General features: G+C 38.0%; 1 protein-coding gene across 2 annotated transcripts in view; it reads left to right on the top strand.

Annotated features, from left to right (window-relative positions):
• Positions 1-7,303: 7,303 nt before the first annotated feature.
• frmpd1a (FERM and PDZ domain containing 1a) overlaps positions 7,304-19,396 on the top strand; it is a 49,066-nt gene continuing 36,973 nt past the window's right edge. Inside the window, exons 1-3 of one of the 2 annotated variants that reach the window (XM_028467906.1) lie at positions 7,304-7,393; positions 7,500-7,559; positions 13,279-13,392. The gene's annotated coding sequence lies outside the window, so the exon portion shown is untranslated. Of the gene's footprint in view, positions 7,560-13,278; positions 13,393-19,396 lie in introns of both variants that reach the window. The other variant, XM_028467992.1, reaches the window with a different exon arrangement.

Here is a 19,396-nt window from a genome sequence, read left to right as displayed (position 1 = left end):
CCTAGCAATGGCATTAGCTAGCATTAGCATTAACCTATCATTAACCATCAGACAGCTGAATATTTTAAAAGTTGAATGGTAGAAATAACAAAATGACATCAGATTGAGCTGTAAAGTGAATAAATGAAATGATTGGCAGTGGACAGACTACGGACCAGCCTGATTGAACAGAGAAGGTGTCCATTAAAAGAGGAAGACCTGCTGAACAGATGTGGGGTTTTGGTTCAAAGATGATGTGTAACGTCCTCCACTGGTTAAAGTGTTTACTGCCCTCTAGTGGCTCATCCTGGTTACCTCCACTCTCTCATGTGAAAACATTTCATCTGCAAAGCGACGCTGATCTCCAGCAGAGAAGATAAAATACTCCTCATGTTGTTCTGTGGTAGCACAAATAACTGGGAGCCAGTCATTTGAAGTTTATCCATAGCGCACTAATGATGCTAATGATGCTAATAAGGCTAATGACAAAGAGGCTCTTTTCATGTCACAAACAAGAACAACGTCTCCTCTCAGTCCTTAGGACAGCACTGACTGGGTTTATATCACATGAGAGAAAAGAAGAAGAAGAAGAAGAAGAAGAAGAAGAAGAAGAAGAAGAAGAAGAAGAAGAAGAAGAAGAAGAAGAAGAAGAAGAAGAAGAAAAAGAAAAAGAAAAAGAAAAAGAAAAAGAAAAAGAAAAAGAAAAAGAAAAAGAAAAAGAAGAAGAAGAAGAAGAGGCGACTGGATTAATCTACAGAAAGCGAGGAAGGATTGTTTAGAGTCAGAAACACATTTCAAAGGCTTTTTTCAAAAAAAAAAAAAAAATAGCAGCCAGCGAAATGTGAGATGAAACCAGCTAATAAAGCGCCACACAGCAATAAATAATGCAACAAGAGGAAACAACATGAAAGATTGTTTCATCTCCTCCAAACACAGAAGAAGAAGAAAAGGCAACGAGAGGTGAAACAATAGTTTGTTGGACTTTTCTTTGAAACTTTGGAGCAGATGGACAAAGGAAGATGATTTACACGCTGAGGAATGAGAGAGAAAACATGTGTGAGACAAAGACTTAAAACACCTGCACACGCGCTGCGTCACGGTGTCAAACTACAGGTTAGTGGCCCAATCCCAGCCGTTAAAGCCTTTTCTTTGGCCCCAGGGAAAATGTCAGTGCAGGAATGAATTTATTCTTTCTTTGGCCCAGGACCAAATGGTCAATGACCCTTGACCCCAAACTATCTCAACTGAACCCACCCACCGTATTTTCCAGGTACAGTTCACTCTCTTCCATTTAAAATGTATAAATTAACTTATATGGCGCCGGGTTTCATGTGTTTTATGTTCATTTTGTGCATTATTTATGTATTTCATTTGTTTTGAAATAATTTTACATATATGTTTCTGTCATTGTGTGTTTTTGCTGTCATTTTCAGTAGTGTTTACATGTATTACATGTGTTTTTGGAATAGTTTAATTTATTTTTCGTTTTGCGTGTTTTTGGTAAATTTGTTTTTTTTTTAAGGGTTTTTATATGTTATTCAAAATCATTTTGTGCATCTTTATGTCCTTTGTGTGTTTGATGTTATTTTGTGTACTTTTATGGTCATTTTCATGCTTTTTTGGAGACATTTAATGTATTTTTCTATCGTTTTGTGTGTGTTTGGTAAATTTTGTGTGTTTTTTCGAGTCATTTTGTCTGTTTTTGGTGTCACTTTTAGTGTGTTTTATAGTTTGTTTATTACTGGTGTATTTTGCGTGTCTTTAAAGGTTTTTTGTGGATTTCTATAGTCTTTTGTGTTGTTATTTTGTCTCATTTTGAGTATTTTGTTTGTTTTAAATGTATTTTTGGAGACATTTTGTGTATTTTCTAATTGTTTTGTGTGTTTTAATTCAATCATTCCTTGCAGTGTGACTTTTCAAAGGTGTGAGGAAAGTGTGAAAAGAGAACGAGTAACAAAGTGGGAGGAACTTAGAGAAGTTAAAGGAGTCTGTTGTTCAGCACTGGCCTCTAGTGGCTACTTATCAGACTGCACTCAATAAACTCTAGTTCGAGATGATTTTATCACAGCTGGGGCCTTGAAATGTGATTGTTTGATCCGAAGGCCAAAATATCCTTTTGAGTAATTTTGTCTGTGTTTTTTGAGTGTTGAGGTTTTTTTCTGCCATGTTTGCACCTGCTCACTTCCAAGGTCTTTGAATGAGACATTGTCGGCCTAGTGAATACATAATATAAACCATTGCTTGCTTTATGGGCTTTGACAAATAGGTAGAAACTTCATATTGCTGTATCAACATTTTACATTATGATCATTTGCTTTGTAACAATGGCCAGAAAAGGGTTCATTCTTTTCTACTTGGATTCTTATCTTCTCCTCTGCTTCTTGGTGAAGGCGGTCATTTTTCTGCTCTAGCTTTCCGCCTCTGTCTGCCCTCACTGCTGGTTTTGTCTGCTGTCTTAGGAGATTCTCTCTTCATTCTTCCAAAACCCAAAATTATGGAATTGGTCAGCTGATCTCTTAATGCTATTGATCAAATTTTCTCAATGAGAAGACCAGGCCGAGGTGAGCGTGTGTGTCCTGATGGAACGTTTGCAGTCAGATACACGATGGATTCTTCTTGGAATAAGTGGAAGGTCGTGTGTCTGTCTTTACTTTCCATTGAGGACGTCGAGGATATATACAGGTGCTGGTCAAAAAATTAGAATATCATGAAAAATTGATTTATTTCAGTAATTATATTCATTCATTACACACAGACTGATATATTTCAATTGCTCATTTCTTTTATTTTGATAATTATATCTGACAACTAATGAAAATCTCAAATTCAGTATCTCAGAAAATTAGAATATTACTTAAGAACGATACAAAAAAATAGATTTCTAGAAATGTTGGCCAATTGAAAAGTATGAAGATGAAAAGTATGATCATGAACAGCACTAAATACTTAGTTGGGGCTCCTTTTGCCTGAATTACTGCAGTAATGCAGCGTGGCATGGAGTCAATCAGTCTGTGACACTGCTCAGGTGTTATGAGGGCCCAGGTTGTTCTGATAATGGCCTTCAGCTCTTCTGCATTGTTAGGTCTGGTGACTCACATCTTCCTCTTCACAATATCCCATCAATGTTCTATGGGGTTAAGGTCAGGTGTGTTTTCTGACCAATCAAGAACAGGGATACCATGGTCCTTAAACCAGGTACTGGTAGCTTTGGCACTGTGTGTAGGTGCCAAGTCCTGTTGGAAAATGAAATCTGCATCTCCATAAAGTTGGTCAGCAGCAGGAAGCATGAAGTGCTCTAAAACTTCCTGGTAGATGGCTGTGTTGACCTTGAACCTAAGGAAACACAGTGGACCAACACCAGCACATGATATGACACCCCAAACCATCACTGACTGTGGAAACTTTACACTCCACCTCAAGCATCGTGGATTCTGTTCCTCTCCTCTCTACCTCCAGACTCTGGGACTTTGATTTCCAAAGGACATGTAAAATGTACTTTCATCAGAGAACATCACTTTGGACCACTCAGCAGCAGTCTAGTCCTTTTTGTCTGTAGCCCAGACGAGACGCTTCTGACGCTGTCTCTAGTTCGAGAGTGTCTTGACATAAGGAATGTGACAGCTGAAACCATGTCTTACATACGTCTGTACGTGGTGGTTCTTGAAGCACTGACTCCAGCTACAGTCCACTCTTTGTGAATCTTCCCCACATTTTTGAATGGGTTTAGTTTCACAATCCTCTCCAGGGCGTGGTTATCACTATTGCTTGTACACTTTTTTCTACCACAACTTTCCCCTCCCTTCACCTCTCTATTAATGTGTTTGGACACAGAGCTCTGTGATCAGCTAGCCTCTTTAGCCATGACCTGTTGTGTCTTGCCCTCCTTGTTCATGGTGTCAATGGTCATCTTTTGAACAACTGTCAGGTCAGCAGTTTTCCCCATGATTGTGTAGACCTACAGAACTAGACTGGAGACCATTTAAAGGCCTTTACAGGTGCACCAGGTGTCTTCAATATTGAATCTCTCCACAATATTCTAATTTTCTGAGATACTGAATTTGGGGTTTTCATTAGTTGTCAGTTATAATTATCGACATTAATAGAAATAAACACTTGAAATATATCAGTCTGGGTGAAATGAATGTATACATTATACAAGTTTCGCTTTTTGAATGGGATTACTGAAATAAAACAACTTTTTCATGATATTCTAATTTTATGACCAGCATCTGTACAGGATAGAAATCATGCAGGGATGCTGTTGATTGGAGCTGGCGGCTTTCTAATCTATTGTAAAGTCTGTTTTACGTTGGCAGCTGTTTTAAGAAGGCTGTCAGTCATCTCTGAAGGATGGGGCAGAGCATTGAACTCTCACCCGGGGTTTCCACTGGATACGTCTCCGCTGCGTTACGGCTCTGATCTGGTTTTGCTCCGCTGTCCGCCGTCCAGCAAACCCCACCGGTTGCGTTTTGAGTGCGGCACGGCGCAGCTCGGTTGATGCCACGAGACCTAGAAATTCTTACGATATTTACATAATCGCACAAGAACGCAGTTAAAGGAAGTGTTATAAAGGCAACAACAAACAGATAAACAGGTCAGTGTTCCTAACGAAGGAGTGAAAGAAGAATTATGACGTTTTGGTGATGTAGTCACTTAAAAGATGATCTGAAGCGGGCCGAAAGTGGGAACCTATCAGCTCCGGTGGTGTGGCGGAGACGTAACGCAGCTGACCCGTATCCGGTGGAAATTGGGGGTCAAACAATCATAATGAACGAACTCAAAAGTAAGCAGGAGACTACTTTGGAGCATTTGCGTGGATTCTAATCGATCTTGGAAAGGATGGAGAGGATGTCTCGGCCAACTGCTCTATGATCCCACACTATTGGATTTACTGTGACCAGAGACTTCAAGGCTCCACAAACAGAGCTAGCCTGAAACAAAAACAAATCATTATCACCAATTTGCCTCCCTCGACACGCCAGCTCAAGGTTGTGTTCCAATTTCACCATGGATGTTTACAGATCTGACACTCCATCCTCCACTTCTCCCCATTTGCCTTTTGGACTCTGATCTTCTGAACCATAACATTGGACTGTATCAGAGGGAGAGAAAAGTTTATTTTGTCTCACCCATCCCCCCTCCCCTCCTGCCCAGGGATGGTGTCTGGAGGAGCGCCCCCCAGCGGCTGGATATCCTCTCCCCATCTCCGCCCAGCCCCCGCCCTTACCCGTCCGTCAGATCCACCACCCACCCCCACCTGCTATGGTTTTTGTGACTGTGTTTTTTCTTTATGTATGTATGCCGAGAGATTTTTTCCTAGTTTTGTGCTTTACTTTCCAATAGGGAATTCAGTTCAAAACCTGCCTTTTACCCTCACCTCTTCTTATGTTTTTCCTATTTTTCATCTAAATATGGGGCGTCTCCAATCTCCACGGTGACCCACACTTCTCCCGTTCTTGCCTCCCATGTTATCTGTGACTGTTTTTCCATGTTTCCTTTGGGATGATACTGAAATGTTTGTACAGCACTTTGTGGTTTTTACCTGTGAAAAGCACTCTATAAATAAAGTTTACTTACTTACTTACTTATGTCATCCAGCATTAAACGCTCTATAAATAAACATTAAGTTTCACAAATTGGATGTGTTTCATGCTAATTAATACCATGGAATCATAGGAAATTCCCATGTTCTAATGATTTGGGGAGTGTCGGTCATGAAGGGGTTAATAACTAAAATTGTCCAAAGGGTATCAACTATCGACCCCTGATTCATGATAAGCATGCCCAAAACGACCTGAAAAAAAAGAGGAAAAATACTTTATCTGACAAAACCAGGATCACCTTCATGGCTGCTGGACCATAACAATAACATTAACAATGGCCTTAACACAGACTGCTAAAATAAGCTGTAGTAACCATATAAATCCGGTAGAGGGAGACACATCATTGATGTCAGCGTGTAATGAGAGTAACTTTTATTTCCATATTTTATAACAATAAAAATCTTCTTAAAGGTATATTTCTGTTTAAAAACCATTTTAGACCCGTTTAAACTCATGGAGCCAAACCAGTGACATCTAAGTATTTTCATAGAAGAAATAAGTGCATTTTAAGCACATTGTACATGTAAAGTGTCCAAATTATAGTATATTGTGTTGTGTTATGTTATATATATATTATTTTATATTATTATACTATGATAGCTGTCAGAAATTATCTTGAGTCTGGATCTTTAAAAGCTAAAGATCAAGTCAAAAACCTTGGTGTTCTGATTGACTCAGATCTGACATTCAGCATCAGATCAAATCTGTCACAAAAACATCTTCTACCACCTAAAGAACATCTCCAGAGTGAAAGGTTTAATGGCTCAGAAAGATCAGGAGAAACTGGTCCATGCTTTTATCTCCAGCAGACTAGACTATTGTAATGGTCTTCATCAAACATCTACAGCTGGTTCAGAACGCTGCAGCTCAGGTCTGAACCAGAACAAAGAGGTCAGAACACATTACTCCAGTTTTAAAGTCTTTACACTGGCTCCCAGTCAGCCTAAGAATAGACTTTAAAGTTCTGCTGCTGGTGTATAAATCTGTGAATGGGTTTGGTCCAGAATACATCAGTGACATGTTAGTCAGGTATGAACCCAGCAGGTCTCTCAGATCTATGGACACAGGTCAGATAGTGGAGCCCAGAGTTCACAGTAAACATGGTGATGCTGCTTTTAGTTGTTATGCTGCAAAGAAGTGGAACAAACTGCAGCAGAGCTGAAGTCAGCATCACATGTGAACATTTTTAAATCAAAGTTAAAGGAACTTTTTTTCTCTACTGCATATGATTGAGAGAGAGATTTTTAGTCATGTTGTTGATGTAATGATGATTTTACTGATGATTTTAATTGATTTTACTGATGATTTTAAATGTTCTTATTGATTTTAAACAATTGAATGTTTTATCATGTAAAGCACATTGAGTTGCCTTGCGTATGAAATGCGCTATACAAATAAATTTGCCTTGCCTATGTTCTATCATTATGTTGTGTTGTGTTATACTGATTTTTTTAAGATTTAAAGAGGCATAGATAGATAGATAGATAGATAGATAGATAGATAGATAGATAGATAGATAGATAGATGATAGATAGATAGATAGATAGATAGATAGATAGATAGATAGATAGATAGATAGATAGATAGATAGATAGATAGACAGATAGATAGATAGATAGATAGATAGATAGATAGATAGATAGATAGATAGATAGATAGATAGATAGATAAGGCGCGGGTGCGCGCATACACGCACGCGCACGCAGAGGGAGGGTGGGGCTATCAGAGGAATGAAGCTTATTTTTCCTCAGGCTGTTTGTTTGTGTTTCACCTGCTCCGACCATCGGTCTATCAGTCGGTCTTCATCTAATGTAAACCTGCTGGATTCTGATCCGACTCTTTAAATCCGACTCTTTGGTTCCATGATGAAGGCTCGGTTCTGATTCTCGTTTTTTCCAACTTCTGTCTCTGATCCAGGACATTAACGGCTCGGTCCTCACTGCGCCCCGGAGCGGATTAACTCACACCGGCTGATCGGTAAGATGTAATTAACCTCCAACACTCCTCACATTAATAATAATAATAATAACAACACTAATAAAAGTCACCAACAAACACTTCCATAGGTCAATAATGTGGATTGTTCATTGTGCGCGTGTCGCTGTGCGACGCAGATTTAATTCTAAGACGCACAGGATGTTAGTGATGAAATCTGATCAGATTTTCAAACACTCACTAGTTCTACTTTAAACCTGAAGGTAAAACATACTTTAAAGTCACTCAGACCTCATCGTGTTTAAATGTAAAGCTGTGCCAATAACACACGGTTATAGATAATAAACTATATATTCATCCAATGGAAACATGTTCAAATAAAAAAGGAATCATGTCAAATAAATTATAATATGATTAAAAAAATAAAATAATAATAATTTTTAAAAAAAAGATGATTATTAATGAAATAAACGTAAATGCAAAATAAAACAATAATTAAAGAAATATTCGAATTGATTATTATAGTAGGATTAAAGGTAAGATTGAATAATAAGATGAAAGAACAAATATTAACAAAAAAAATAAAATAATACAATAATAAACATTTTTATTATAATAACAAATGATTAAATGTTAATAAAACAATCTGATGTTACATCCATGAGTCAAATCCTGACGATCACTCATTGGTCAGATGATCAGCTCATATCGATTGATATTGATTTCACCGTGGAGCTTGCATAGGTAGGTTTGTAGGTTCTCTCTGGTTCCAGCTTCCTTCCACAGTCCAAACACATGTAGGTGAGGTGTAGACTTAAGTCTGTAAATGACCCACAGTGAATGTTTGTGTCCCACATCATCCTGAGGATCAACCAATGAGAGCTGGAGACCTCAGAGACACATGATAGGGTGTGAGATGCATCAGTTCACAGGTTGTCCTTAAAACCAGAGGATAAAAAATGGCATTTTTGTGGATTTTGTAAAGTTTGACACTCAAAGCTTCTTATTGGTCAGATGTGGTCAGGTGACAAATGAAAGCTTGTTCTGACAACAGGAAAACAGTGTGGGATAAATATATCCTGATATTTTTTCTGCTAGCTTCACCTAACCAAACATTCTCAATCAGAGAGCGGAGTTTTATTCCATAAAGGAGGATTAACAAACTCTGAGTTTATCCATAAACTCTGGGTCAACATACTCAGCGATGGGAAACTCTGGGTATCTGATTCATTACAGCTGGTATGAAGTGGGTTAATCAACCCTGAGTATGTAAACTTTGGGTTACTAATGTGCTCGCGCGAAAAAAAGCCATCATCAATGGATCAGAGATTACTCGAGCTGCCATGACAACCAAATGGAAGAGAGTGATTTATTCAACTTAACGGGTGAAATAAGTCAGTATTTGAGGAATATGAGTCTGTTCTAAAGGTGCGTTCAGTCTTCAGTGATTATAGTGGCTTAAATCACCCGTAATTAGTCACACTTTTTTGTCGCTTCATCACTTTATTGCTACAGTGACGTGACGCGTGGTGAATAATATGAATAAAATGTGTCTGAGGAGACATGGCAGCAGCAAAGGATGGCTACATAGAGAGTCCTCCTGTTACACTGGATCTATAGACAGTAAATACCGCTTAATATTGAATGAATTATATTGATTTTTAATGTAATATTGTCGCCAGAGTCATCTCAACGTCTTTAAATGTCATAAAAAAACACAAGCGGGACGTGAACCCGTGACCCATTGCTTCTAAGAGCAGCATCACAATTCACTGCGCCATCATACTTTCATAGATGTATGATCTACAGATTTAACTGTATAACAATATAAAACAACAATCGAGCCTTAAAAGTGGATTCATTTAAATGATCATCTCCTCCTTTATATTAACCACAGGTTTGTATTCAGTGAACTTTACTACAGACGTCAGTAGATGTTTTAATGTAGATCAACCTCTCAGTGACTTTCACTTAATGATCTACATCTACAATGTTATAAAGAAAACTACCGTTTGCACACAAAATAAAAAACATAAAGCAACACAACATTAGTAATGATGTGAACACGTCTGTGGTGTGTGATGTTACTAATGTGTTTCAGAGAAAAGTGTTAAAGTTTATTAAAGTGTTCAGAAACGGTGTTCAGGTGGGCGGAGTCAGGTAGAAACCCAGGGTTTCTTTGATAAAACCTGCCAGCGACCAGGTTTAGTCCACGGACAACATTGCCATGGTAACGTACTCAGAGAAGAACATACCTCGCGTTTAGGAATGAGATACTCAGAGTTTCCCTCATTTGAGCCTGAACATACTCAGAGTTTGAACATAACACACTTTATGGAATAACCCTCTGCTGTACTACAAAGCAGGATATAGATATGTTTGCTTAAGACAAGTGATTTCAGCCTAGCTACGTGCACGCTGCTGTGACCGAGGAGATTACGGCGTCAGACCAATCACAGTCACGGAGAAACTGTGTAGATCAACTTACGTCACAATGGAGGAATAATTCTTTAAAAACATGCTTAGTTGCTGTTCAGACTAAGTTGCCATGGTGATTTAGCCCAGTTAGAAGTTAACCAGTCTTGCCTCTAATTTTCACTTTTAAATCTTCCCATTTCCGTTCTTTCCCTCATCAGACATATGGTCAATGGGGTTAATTATTGTCATTAATTTCATCAAACAAGCACGAGCTGAGATTTGTTCTTCAGCTGTTAGCTACATATGCTAAAGCTAGCATTAGTTCACCTCTTTTACAGTGAAAATATGGAGCGTGCGTGTGTGTGTGTGTGATATTTTACTAAAACATGCTTATTATTGTTACTGGAGTTAAATATTGTCATTAATGTCGTATTTGAATGCAGTGTCTCAGTGCAACGTGTCTGACTCGAGTCATGACTCAGCACAAACCGAGTCATCCAGTGGCTTCCCTCAGAGGAGACTGTGTTTTATTGTTTTATTCTGCTGCTGCTGAAGAATAGATGAGCAGACTAATAGTGCAGTAGTACACACACACACACACACACAGTCAGATGTAAAAATGGAGTTCCACATCAAAGTGTGTGTGTGTGTGAAACAGAAAATGAGGCCGTCCTGTTCAGACGTTACATATTCATGATGTTATTTTTAGGCTCGTCTACATTTTTCATGCTGTTTTTTATCAAATTTGATTGTGGAAAAAAAACCCAGTGTGTGGTTTGTTTATCAACCGCACACATGGAAATATGGGATGATGATGAGGATGATGAGGATGATGAGGATGATGATGATGAGGATGAGGATGAGGATGAGGATGAGGATGATGATGTGACTCAGACTCAGTGCAAACATATACTGACTCAACAGAAACAAACCATAGTTCTTACTGTCAATTTGACTGGAGAAGCTAAAATTTTCTCTTAATGTTTCACTAAAGTCATTTAGAATTACTTACCTAAATAATATTGCTAATGACTGAGCCCCCCCACCACACACACACACACACACACACTTTTTTTTCTTTTTTCTTTTCTTTTTCTTTTTTTAAATATGTTTTTCTTTTATTTTAGTTTTTTCTCTGTTTAAATGTACTTTAAATTATTAATATGTGCTTGACCGTTACGCACTGATAACTGTTCTCCTGGGGGTGTTATGGGAGGGGGGACCACTCTGCATTACACTGTATTGAGTTATTTAAAACAAACCAGACGCCCTAAATAGTGAGTTCATGGACTATTTTTATTTATTTTATTTTAAAGGGGAACACTAAATGATTCTAATGTGTTCAAACTGAGCTGAGGACCAGTAATGCTGCGTTCAAGGCAACTCTGAACTCATCCCATGATGCATTGCATCATGGGATGTGGAGCAGGGCTGGGACCAAAAATCATATTTCTATATCTTTTCTCAAATTAGCAATATCATTTTCTATATCGCAGAAATATTTTTGTTGATATTTTCTGTGTGTTTGTAGTTAATTTGTGTCTTTTTAGTGTAATTATTTTATTTTGTGTAGTTTTGTATTCATGTTGTGCATTTTCGTGGTTGTTTTTGTGTGTTTCTGTAGTTAATACATGTCTATTCGGTGTAATTTTGTGTATTATTTTAATTTTGTGCATTTTTGTAGTTGTTTTGTGTGTTTCTGCAGGTAATTTATGTCTTCAGTGTAATTTTGTGCATTTTACTTGTTGTTTTGTGCGTTTTTGTAGTTAAAATATTTGTTTTTGGACTATGTTTGTGCATTTTCCTTGAATTATGTGTATTTTTGTTGTTTTCTGTGTTTTTGTAGTTAATTTGTGTCATTTTTTTATTTTGTGTATTTTTGTTTTCATTTTGTACATTTTTTGTGGTTGTTTTGTGTGTTTCTCCAGTTAATTTATGTGTTTCCCGACCAATTTTGTGTATTTTCCTTTATTTTCTCAATAAAAGTCATCGTCTCCAGCAGCTTTAAATGCTGAGATAAGTAAGGGCTGACTGTACTAATAAGGTGGTCTCTCTCTCTCTCTTAAAGTTACAGCTCTCCTTTTGGCTTCAGCTTGTTACATATTTCCGTCCCATGATCTGGCAACCCTGAACCCTCCACTCTCTTTTTCACCTCCCTGTCACCATTTCACCAGCTTTCTTTCTATCTTCCTCTGTGTGCGATGCTCTGCCTGTTAGCGGCTGCATTATCTGGATACATTATTGATGCACGCTGCACTCTGACTAACACACACACACACAATAAAAAACATTAACACACTGCTGCACAAACACAAGCAGTGTTTGGAACCTGTTTTTTAGTGAATGACGATAAACAAACACAATGATTGGGCCTCACTACGTCCATTACTACGTCCTGTGATCCTATGTTGTTCTCCGGCTCAAGCTGAGAAGGATTTAGGAAAGGAAGAAGAGGAGGAGGAAGACTTTTTTCTCGTTAATAATCCATGGAGTTCTGGAGCACAAACAGCTCGTCCTCCTCTCTGTCTGTCAGCATCCATCAAACGCTCACACAGGACCTCTTTTTCCTACCGTCAGCTCGTCTGTTTCTGTCTTTTTCTTTCCTTCTGTCGTCTCTGCTTCTTCTCCTCATACTTTCTGCTCAGCCGTCATCCCTCCTCTCGTCTGATTCTTCTACATGAGCTCAGAATCTGTAACAAAATTCAACTACAGTGCAATATAGTCCATCTTAAACTCTCTGTTCGGTCCTTGTGTGTGTGTGTGTTTATTTGTTCATTGAAACCCAGAGGTGGAGCCACACTACTAAACTCAATCACTGTCTTTTAGAGGTGAAAAAGCCAAAAATAACTTTTGTGCAGCTGTTTGTTCATAAATGTGCCAGAAATACACAAAAGGGCGACAAAAATGAAGACAAACACAAAAAGTCACTCCAAAAACACACAAAACTATTACATAAATAAATGGAATGACTCCAAAATACATCGAGTTTTGGCAATATAGAAAATTACAATATTATCTATACATCAATATTTTTTTAATTTTGTGTTATTTTGTATTATAATACTGGTTTTAAAGCCATTTGTCTTTTAGTACATAAAGACAGTTAAACATATACAGAAACATTACATAAAAAGGTACATTATGACACATTTTCAACACGCCAACAAATAAATAAATAAAAATACGTGATATATACATGAAGATTTGTTAAAAAATAGGATTTTAAAGCATTTTTTAAATAATGTGTAAAGTTGACATGTCTTTCAGGGTCTAGACAATTTGTTCCATAAGTGAAAAGCTCTAAAAAAGACGTGTGTGTGTGTGTGTGTGTGTCTCCCCTCAGGGAATGAAGACGCGTCCCTGTTCTCGTCCTTAGCGAGGGGATGGACGACCATGGTGAGAGCTGTAGCTTTAAGAGGCGCCTTCATGGAGCCCTGACACACAGGGCAGAGAGCAGGTGAGTGTGTGTGTGTTAGCGTGACATTTTTTAATTTGAAATTAATTATTTCAAATGAAATTATACAGAATTAAAGTATTCTGCTTCGTGTTTACATGAAAATAGCCATTCCGAATTGAGAATTACATGGAAAACATATTTATTCAATTCCGCTTTCTGTCTGTGAGTTGGGAAAAGTTCTGATTGTTCCTGTCATTATAAAAGCAACAAATCAGAGATCAATAATCAGTGAATGGGAAGCAGCGGTGGAGTCCCACAAAGTCATAAAAATACAGAAACACTGAATACGTCCAGAGATGATAATAATTTATATTGTGCTTCTTTGGCAACTGATCACAGTGAGATCCACAAAAAAATGTGATCGTCCAATCCAAGGGCCACAAAATAGACCAAACGAACAAACAGGACAATGATACAGTGTATTTTACATTCATTTTTGTGTATTTTTGTTTATGTTTTGTGTGTTTTTGTAGTTAATTTATGTGTTTTCAGTTTAATGTTGTGTATTCTCCTTGACTTTTTGTTGTTTTCTGTGTTTTTGGTGGTAATGTATGTCTTTTTGGAGTCATTTTGTGTATTTTTTGTGAATTTTGTGTGTTTTTGTTGTTTTGTGTGTTTTAGCAGTTAACTTGTATCTTTTTGTAGTCATTTTGTGTATTTTTGTTTTCATTGTGTGTATTTTTGTTGTTGTTTTGTCTGTTTTTTGTAGTTAAAAATTAAATTAAATTAAATCGGGGCTTTCGCCTTTAATTGGCCATGTAATGTTAGTACATCAATGGAATTCCTCCTCTGCATTTAACCCATCCCTGAGGAGCAGTCGGCAGCCATTTTGCGGCGCCTGGGGAGCAGTTTGGGGTTAAGGGACTTGCTCAACATCCCACAGGGACGGCCCAGGTGAGGCTTGAACCGGCAACCCTCCGATTACAAGCCCAGCGTCCTTAACCACTAGGCCACCACTCCCCTATTTTTTTTTTTTTTTTTTTTTTTTTTTTTTTTTTTTTTTTTTTAGTTAACTTTCTTTCCTTTTTTTAATTGATTTTGTGTATTTTATTTGTATTGTGTGCATTTTTGTTGTTGTTTTGTGTGTTTTTGTAGGACATTCATGTGTTTTCACAGTGATTGTGTATTTATCTTGAATATTGTGTATTTTCCTTGAATTTTGTATGTTTTCCTTGAATGTTATGTATTTTTGTTGACTGTATAAAATAAGCTGCGTGTGGCCCCCGGGGCCCCCAAGTTGCTTGCGTCTGACCGATACAGTTTACATGTAAACCAAACAAGCAAACTGTACGTGAACAATGCTGTGGTTTGGATTTAACGACACGGCGTTATTACCTGATAGAGCTGAGCCGACACCGCCCCCTGTTGGTAGACGGAAATAACACAGGTGAAAGCTACGCTATCCTAGTGGTCATACTGATTATGAAGCTGTCTGTTGACAGACAGACAGATGGTGTCAGTAGTTGTGAGCAGGTCTGTGAGGTGGACATGGACTTCAGTCTAATCAGGCTCAGCAGGCGTGACGCTCACAACCAGCAGACACTTTGTAATCCTATTTACCTTCTCTGTACAAGTGTGTTCAAGGATTTCTATCACATTACAGAAACATTCTGTCACATTTAAGTGTTTATTAGTTTTTAGTGACATATTTATCCAATAATACACAAAACAATGTCCTGGATATTCCTTTTTCTTCCTTTAGTCCTCTTCATCAAAGAGTCTAGAGCTGACAGGGCAGAATAAGGAGAAGGATTCCAGGGGCCCAGAGAGGCCCCTAATACAATTGTAATACTGCCAAAATAATCTGGATTTTTACATTTTATTGTTGTTTTATTTAACTAATAAATGCAGGCACCTGAACAAGCATGTTAAATTGATTGATTATTAGGGAGAAAGTATTTATTTCAGAACGACTTGAACCCCTAAAGCCAGAAAACACAAAGTAAAGCCAGAAAATTCTCACTCTGTTGAACAGAAATGTTTATTTCGCTTTTTACTGGAATTAAAATAAAATAAAACACATTAAAACCTTAGAAATGACTCACATGCAGATATAAAGCAGTGAATAGGAGCAAGCGTGTGTGAATGTTTGAGGAAAATCAGCGGAATTATCGTGTTTTAGCAGGTTTTAGCAGGTTTAAAATTGTTTTAGCAGGTTTTAGATTGTTTCAGGTTGTTCTAGCAGATTTTATAGCATGTTTTAGCAGGTTTTAGCATGTTTTATAGCAGGTTTTAGCAGATTTTATAGCATGTTTTAGCAGGTTATAGATAGTCTCAAATTGTTTTTGCAAATTTTGTAGCATGTTTTAGATTGTTTTAAATTGTTTTATTAGATTTAATGGCAGGTTTTAGATGGTTTTATCAGGTTTTAGAATGTTTTAGCATGTTTTATAGCAGGTTTTAGCAGATTTCATAGCTGGTTTTAGATAGTTTTAAATGGTTTTAACAGATTGTATGGCAGGTTTTATCAGTTTTAGCATGTTTCATTAGGGTTTAGCATGTTTTAGCAGTAATAGCAGTTTTTAGATTGTTTTAGCATGTTTTATAGCAGGGTTTATCCACGCTGCATCCAAAACGAGCAGCTCTGTAAATGATGAGCTAAAATGCACTGTAAACACAAACTAGAGCCAAATGGAGGCAGGTGTTGAAAACCCAAACTGAACCATGTATTGTTGCTACTAAAGCCTGTTTGACCTCAGCCTCTCACCTATACGGTGCATTAGTGAGCAGTGAATAAGCAGAGTGTGGAAGAGTGAATTAATGTACAGGAACTCTACATCCTGCATCAATACTTCTGTCTCACACACACGTTTTAAAGACTCTGTCAGCAAATCCTGGGACAACGTTGGAAACTATATATACTCTCTCTCCTGCAGCACTTCCTTCAAAATCAAAGTTCTTTTATATCAAAGTTTGTTATTGACTTCATGAGGCTGGAGTACTAGGGCTGGGCGATATGAACCACAACTCAATGTCTCAATATTTTTAAATGAATAAAGTCTGACCAGAAAGACAATTCTAGGTTGTAATCCAACATTTATTCACATATTTTTTAATTACTTGCATAAATGATCGTTTTCAACCACAAATGGTAAATGGTAAATGGACTTGATTTTTATAGAGCTTTATCACCACTGAAACAGTCTCAAAGTGCTTTACATATCAGCTCATTCACCCATTCACTCTCACATTCACACACCAGTGGGACAGGACTGCCATGCAAGGCGCTAGTCGACCACTGGGAGCAACTTAGGGTTCAGTGTCTTGCCCAAGGACACTTCGACACATAGTCAGGTACTGGGATCGAACCCCCAACCTCTCGATCAGAAGACGACCCACTACCACCTGAGCCACAACTCTCCAGTTATAACTTCTCTTATCCACCGCTACACAAACACAAACTACTTTTCTCGTGTGAATCTTCACTGCTTGAGTTTTGCGACACGTCTGTAGCAAAACTGATTCATGCTCGTAGAAATGGCCCCTCCCCTCCCCGCTCCCCCCGTGTGTGTGATTGACCAATCAGAAGTGAGGATTTGGAGACAGTGGGTGTGTCTTTTTAGTGCAGCAGACAGTGATATGACCTAAACAAAGTCATTTTTCTTCACTGTAAAGGCAGGATGCTGAAATTTACCTCCACAGATTGTTAGAAAAAGGTTGTTAGGGTCATTTATGAACAAAAATAGTGATGGAGAGTGATTCTCCTTGTTTATATTTAGGGCAACGCTATGTGGAGATGACAGCTGATGCAGTGGTCAAGCAGTTAATGTATTTTTACAAAATCTTCATTTTTATGAGACTGTTCACATGCATGTTCATTGTTTTATTGCTTTGTCACATTGTAGATTGGATAAGTTATAACCAGAGAGTTGTGGTTGTAAACAATCATTTACGCAAGTAATTAAAAAACATGTGAATAAATGCTGGGTTACAAGTTTGCAGCTGTAACTTTTTGTGTAAATATCAGTCTCTAAATTTTGTTTCCATTTTTTTCCATTGAAGCTTCTAAACTCAGAGTTGGGATCCAGAAGTGGGTCATTGACCTTTTTTTATTGGTTCCTGGTTATTTTCTGGACTAAAATGCAGCTAATTTAGAGTGAAAGTAGATTTTATTTGCCTGAACATTCATGTTTAAATGTTTCCCTGTTGTTAAAGTCTCATTATTAGCACAGCTAGCTCGACCTCTGATCTCAGGCTTATGGCATTAATATTACTGACGCTGTAATGATATATAGAAGAGTTTTATCATTTTTTTTTTTATATAAGGATTAAAGGGGAGGGGCTTATAGAGAATCATTGCTTCTCCATGAATGGATGATGTGCTCCACATGGAGAATGTGTAACCTGATATCCACGAGCTAAGCTAATGGGCAGAGTGGGACGGTTAGCAGGAAGCTCCAGGCCTGACAGATGGGTGGATAATGTGCTTATGGGTTCAGATCCCTGAGGAGACGCTGCTGTCTGCCTGTGTCACCACTTTCATCCCTAAGACTGGTTGCTCCGCCCCTTTCATCCGTAAGCCTGCTCTCACCTTCAGTCACACTCGTAGCCCCGCCCCCTGCTCCTGTCATTCACCTCTGTGTCACTAATGCAGCATTAATGCATAACATATTTCTATGTAATAATAGAGGGATGTGAATATTATCGCCATAACTTTTTCTTTCTTTTTTATGTTATAATTTGTGAATAAAATGTGTTTATTGTCTTACAAATATTTATTGACAAATAGGAAATGGAGAGTTTTCATTGACAGAGCAAAACAATATACATAAAATGCACAAAAAGGATTGAGTGACGAAAAACAATGTTTTTTAAATATTGTTCTGCATCTACAGAATATAATTATGCAGAAGCAATACTTCCACACTCCTAATAATACTAGTAATGATGCAGTGCGTACGGAAAGTATTCACAGCGCTTCTCTGTTACAGCCTTATTCCAAAAGCGATTCCATTCATTTTTTTCCTCAAAGTTCTACACATAATACTCCATAATGACTTCATGAAAAACATTTTTGTAAATGTTTGCAAATTTATTAGAAATAAAGAATGAAAATATAACATGTACATAAGTATTCACAGCCTTTGCTCAGTACTTTGTTGTGGCACCTTTGGCAGTAATTACGGCCTCAAGTCTTTAGGAATATGAAGCCACAAGCTTGGTACATCTATCTGTGGCCACTTTGGTCCATTCCTCTTTACAGAACCTCTGGAGCTCCATCAGGTTGGATGGGGAGCGTCGGTGCACAGATCCCTCCAGAGATGTTGAATGGGATTCAAGTCTGGGCTCTGGGCCACTCTAGGACATTCACAGAGTTGTCCTGAAGTCACTTCTTCCATATCTTGGCTGTGTGCTTAGGGTCGTTGTCCTGTTGGAAGATTAACCGCCGCCTCAGTCTGAGGTCCAGAGCGCTCTGGACCAGGTTTTCTTCCAGGATGTTTCTATACATTACTGTATTCATTATTCCCTCAATCTTGAGTAGTCTACTGGTTCCTGCTGCTGAAAAACATCCCCACAGCATGATGCTGCCACCACCATGCTTCACTGTAGGGATGGTATTGGCCAGGTGATGAGCGGTGCCTGGTGTCCTCCAAACATGACGCTTGGCATTCACGCCAAAGAGTTCAATCTTTGTCTCATCAGACCAGAGAATTTTGTTTCTCATGGTCTGAGAGTCTTTCAGGTGCCTTTTGGCAAACTCCAGGCGGGCTGCCATGTGCCTTTTACTAAGGAGGCCTGATTGGTGGAGTGCTGCAGCGATGGTTGTCCTGCTGGAAGGTTCTCCTCTCTCCACAGAGGAATAATAATAATAATAATGATAATAATGTTGTGAAAGAATTTCAATATTCAAAGTTCAACTTTATTATATTTATTGACACTTTAATTTGATAAACCTATACGTTAGATTCTTTGTGCACTTTATTTTATTTTAAAGTATTATGTTGGTTTATTTTTTAGGATGATTAATATTTTTGGTAATAACAGACTGGCCTTTAACAAAGCC

This window comes from Gouania willdenowi, chromosome 1, assembly GCF_900634775.1.
Source record: "Gouania willdenowi chromosome 1, fGouWil2.1, whole genome shotgun sequence".
NCBI lineage: Eukaryota > Metazoa > Chordata > Actinopteri > Blenniiformes > Gobiesocidae > Gouania > Gouania willdenowi.
This window is presented reverse-complemented; position numbering and strand designations above follow the sequence as displayed.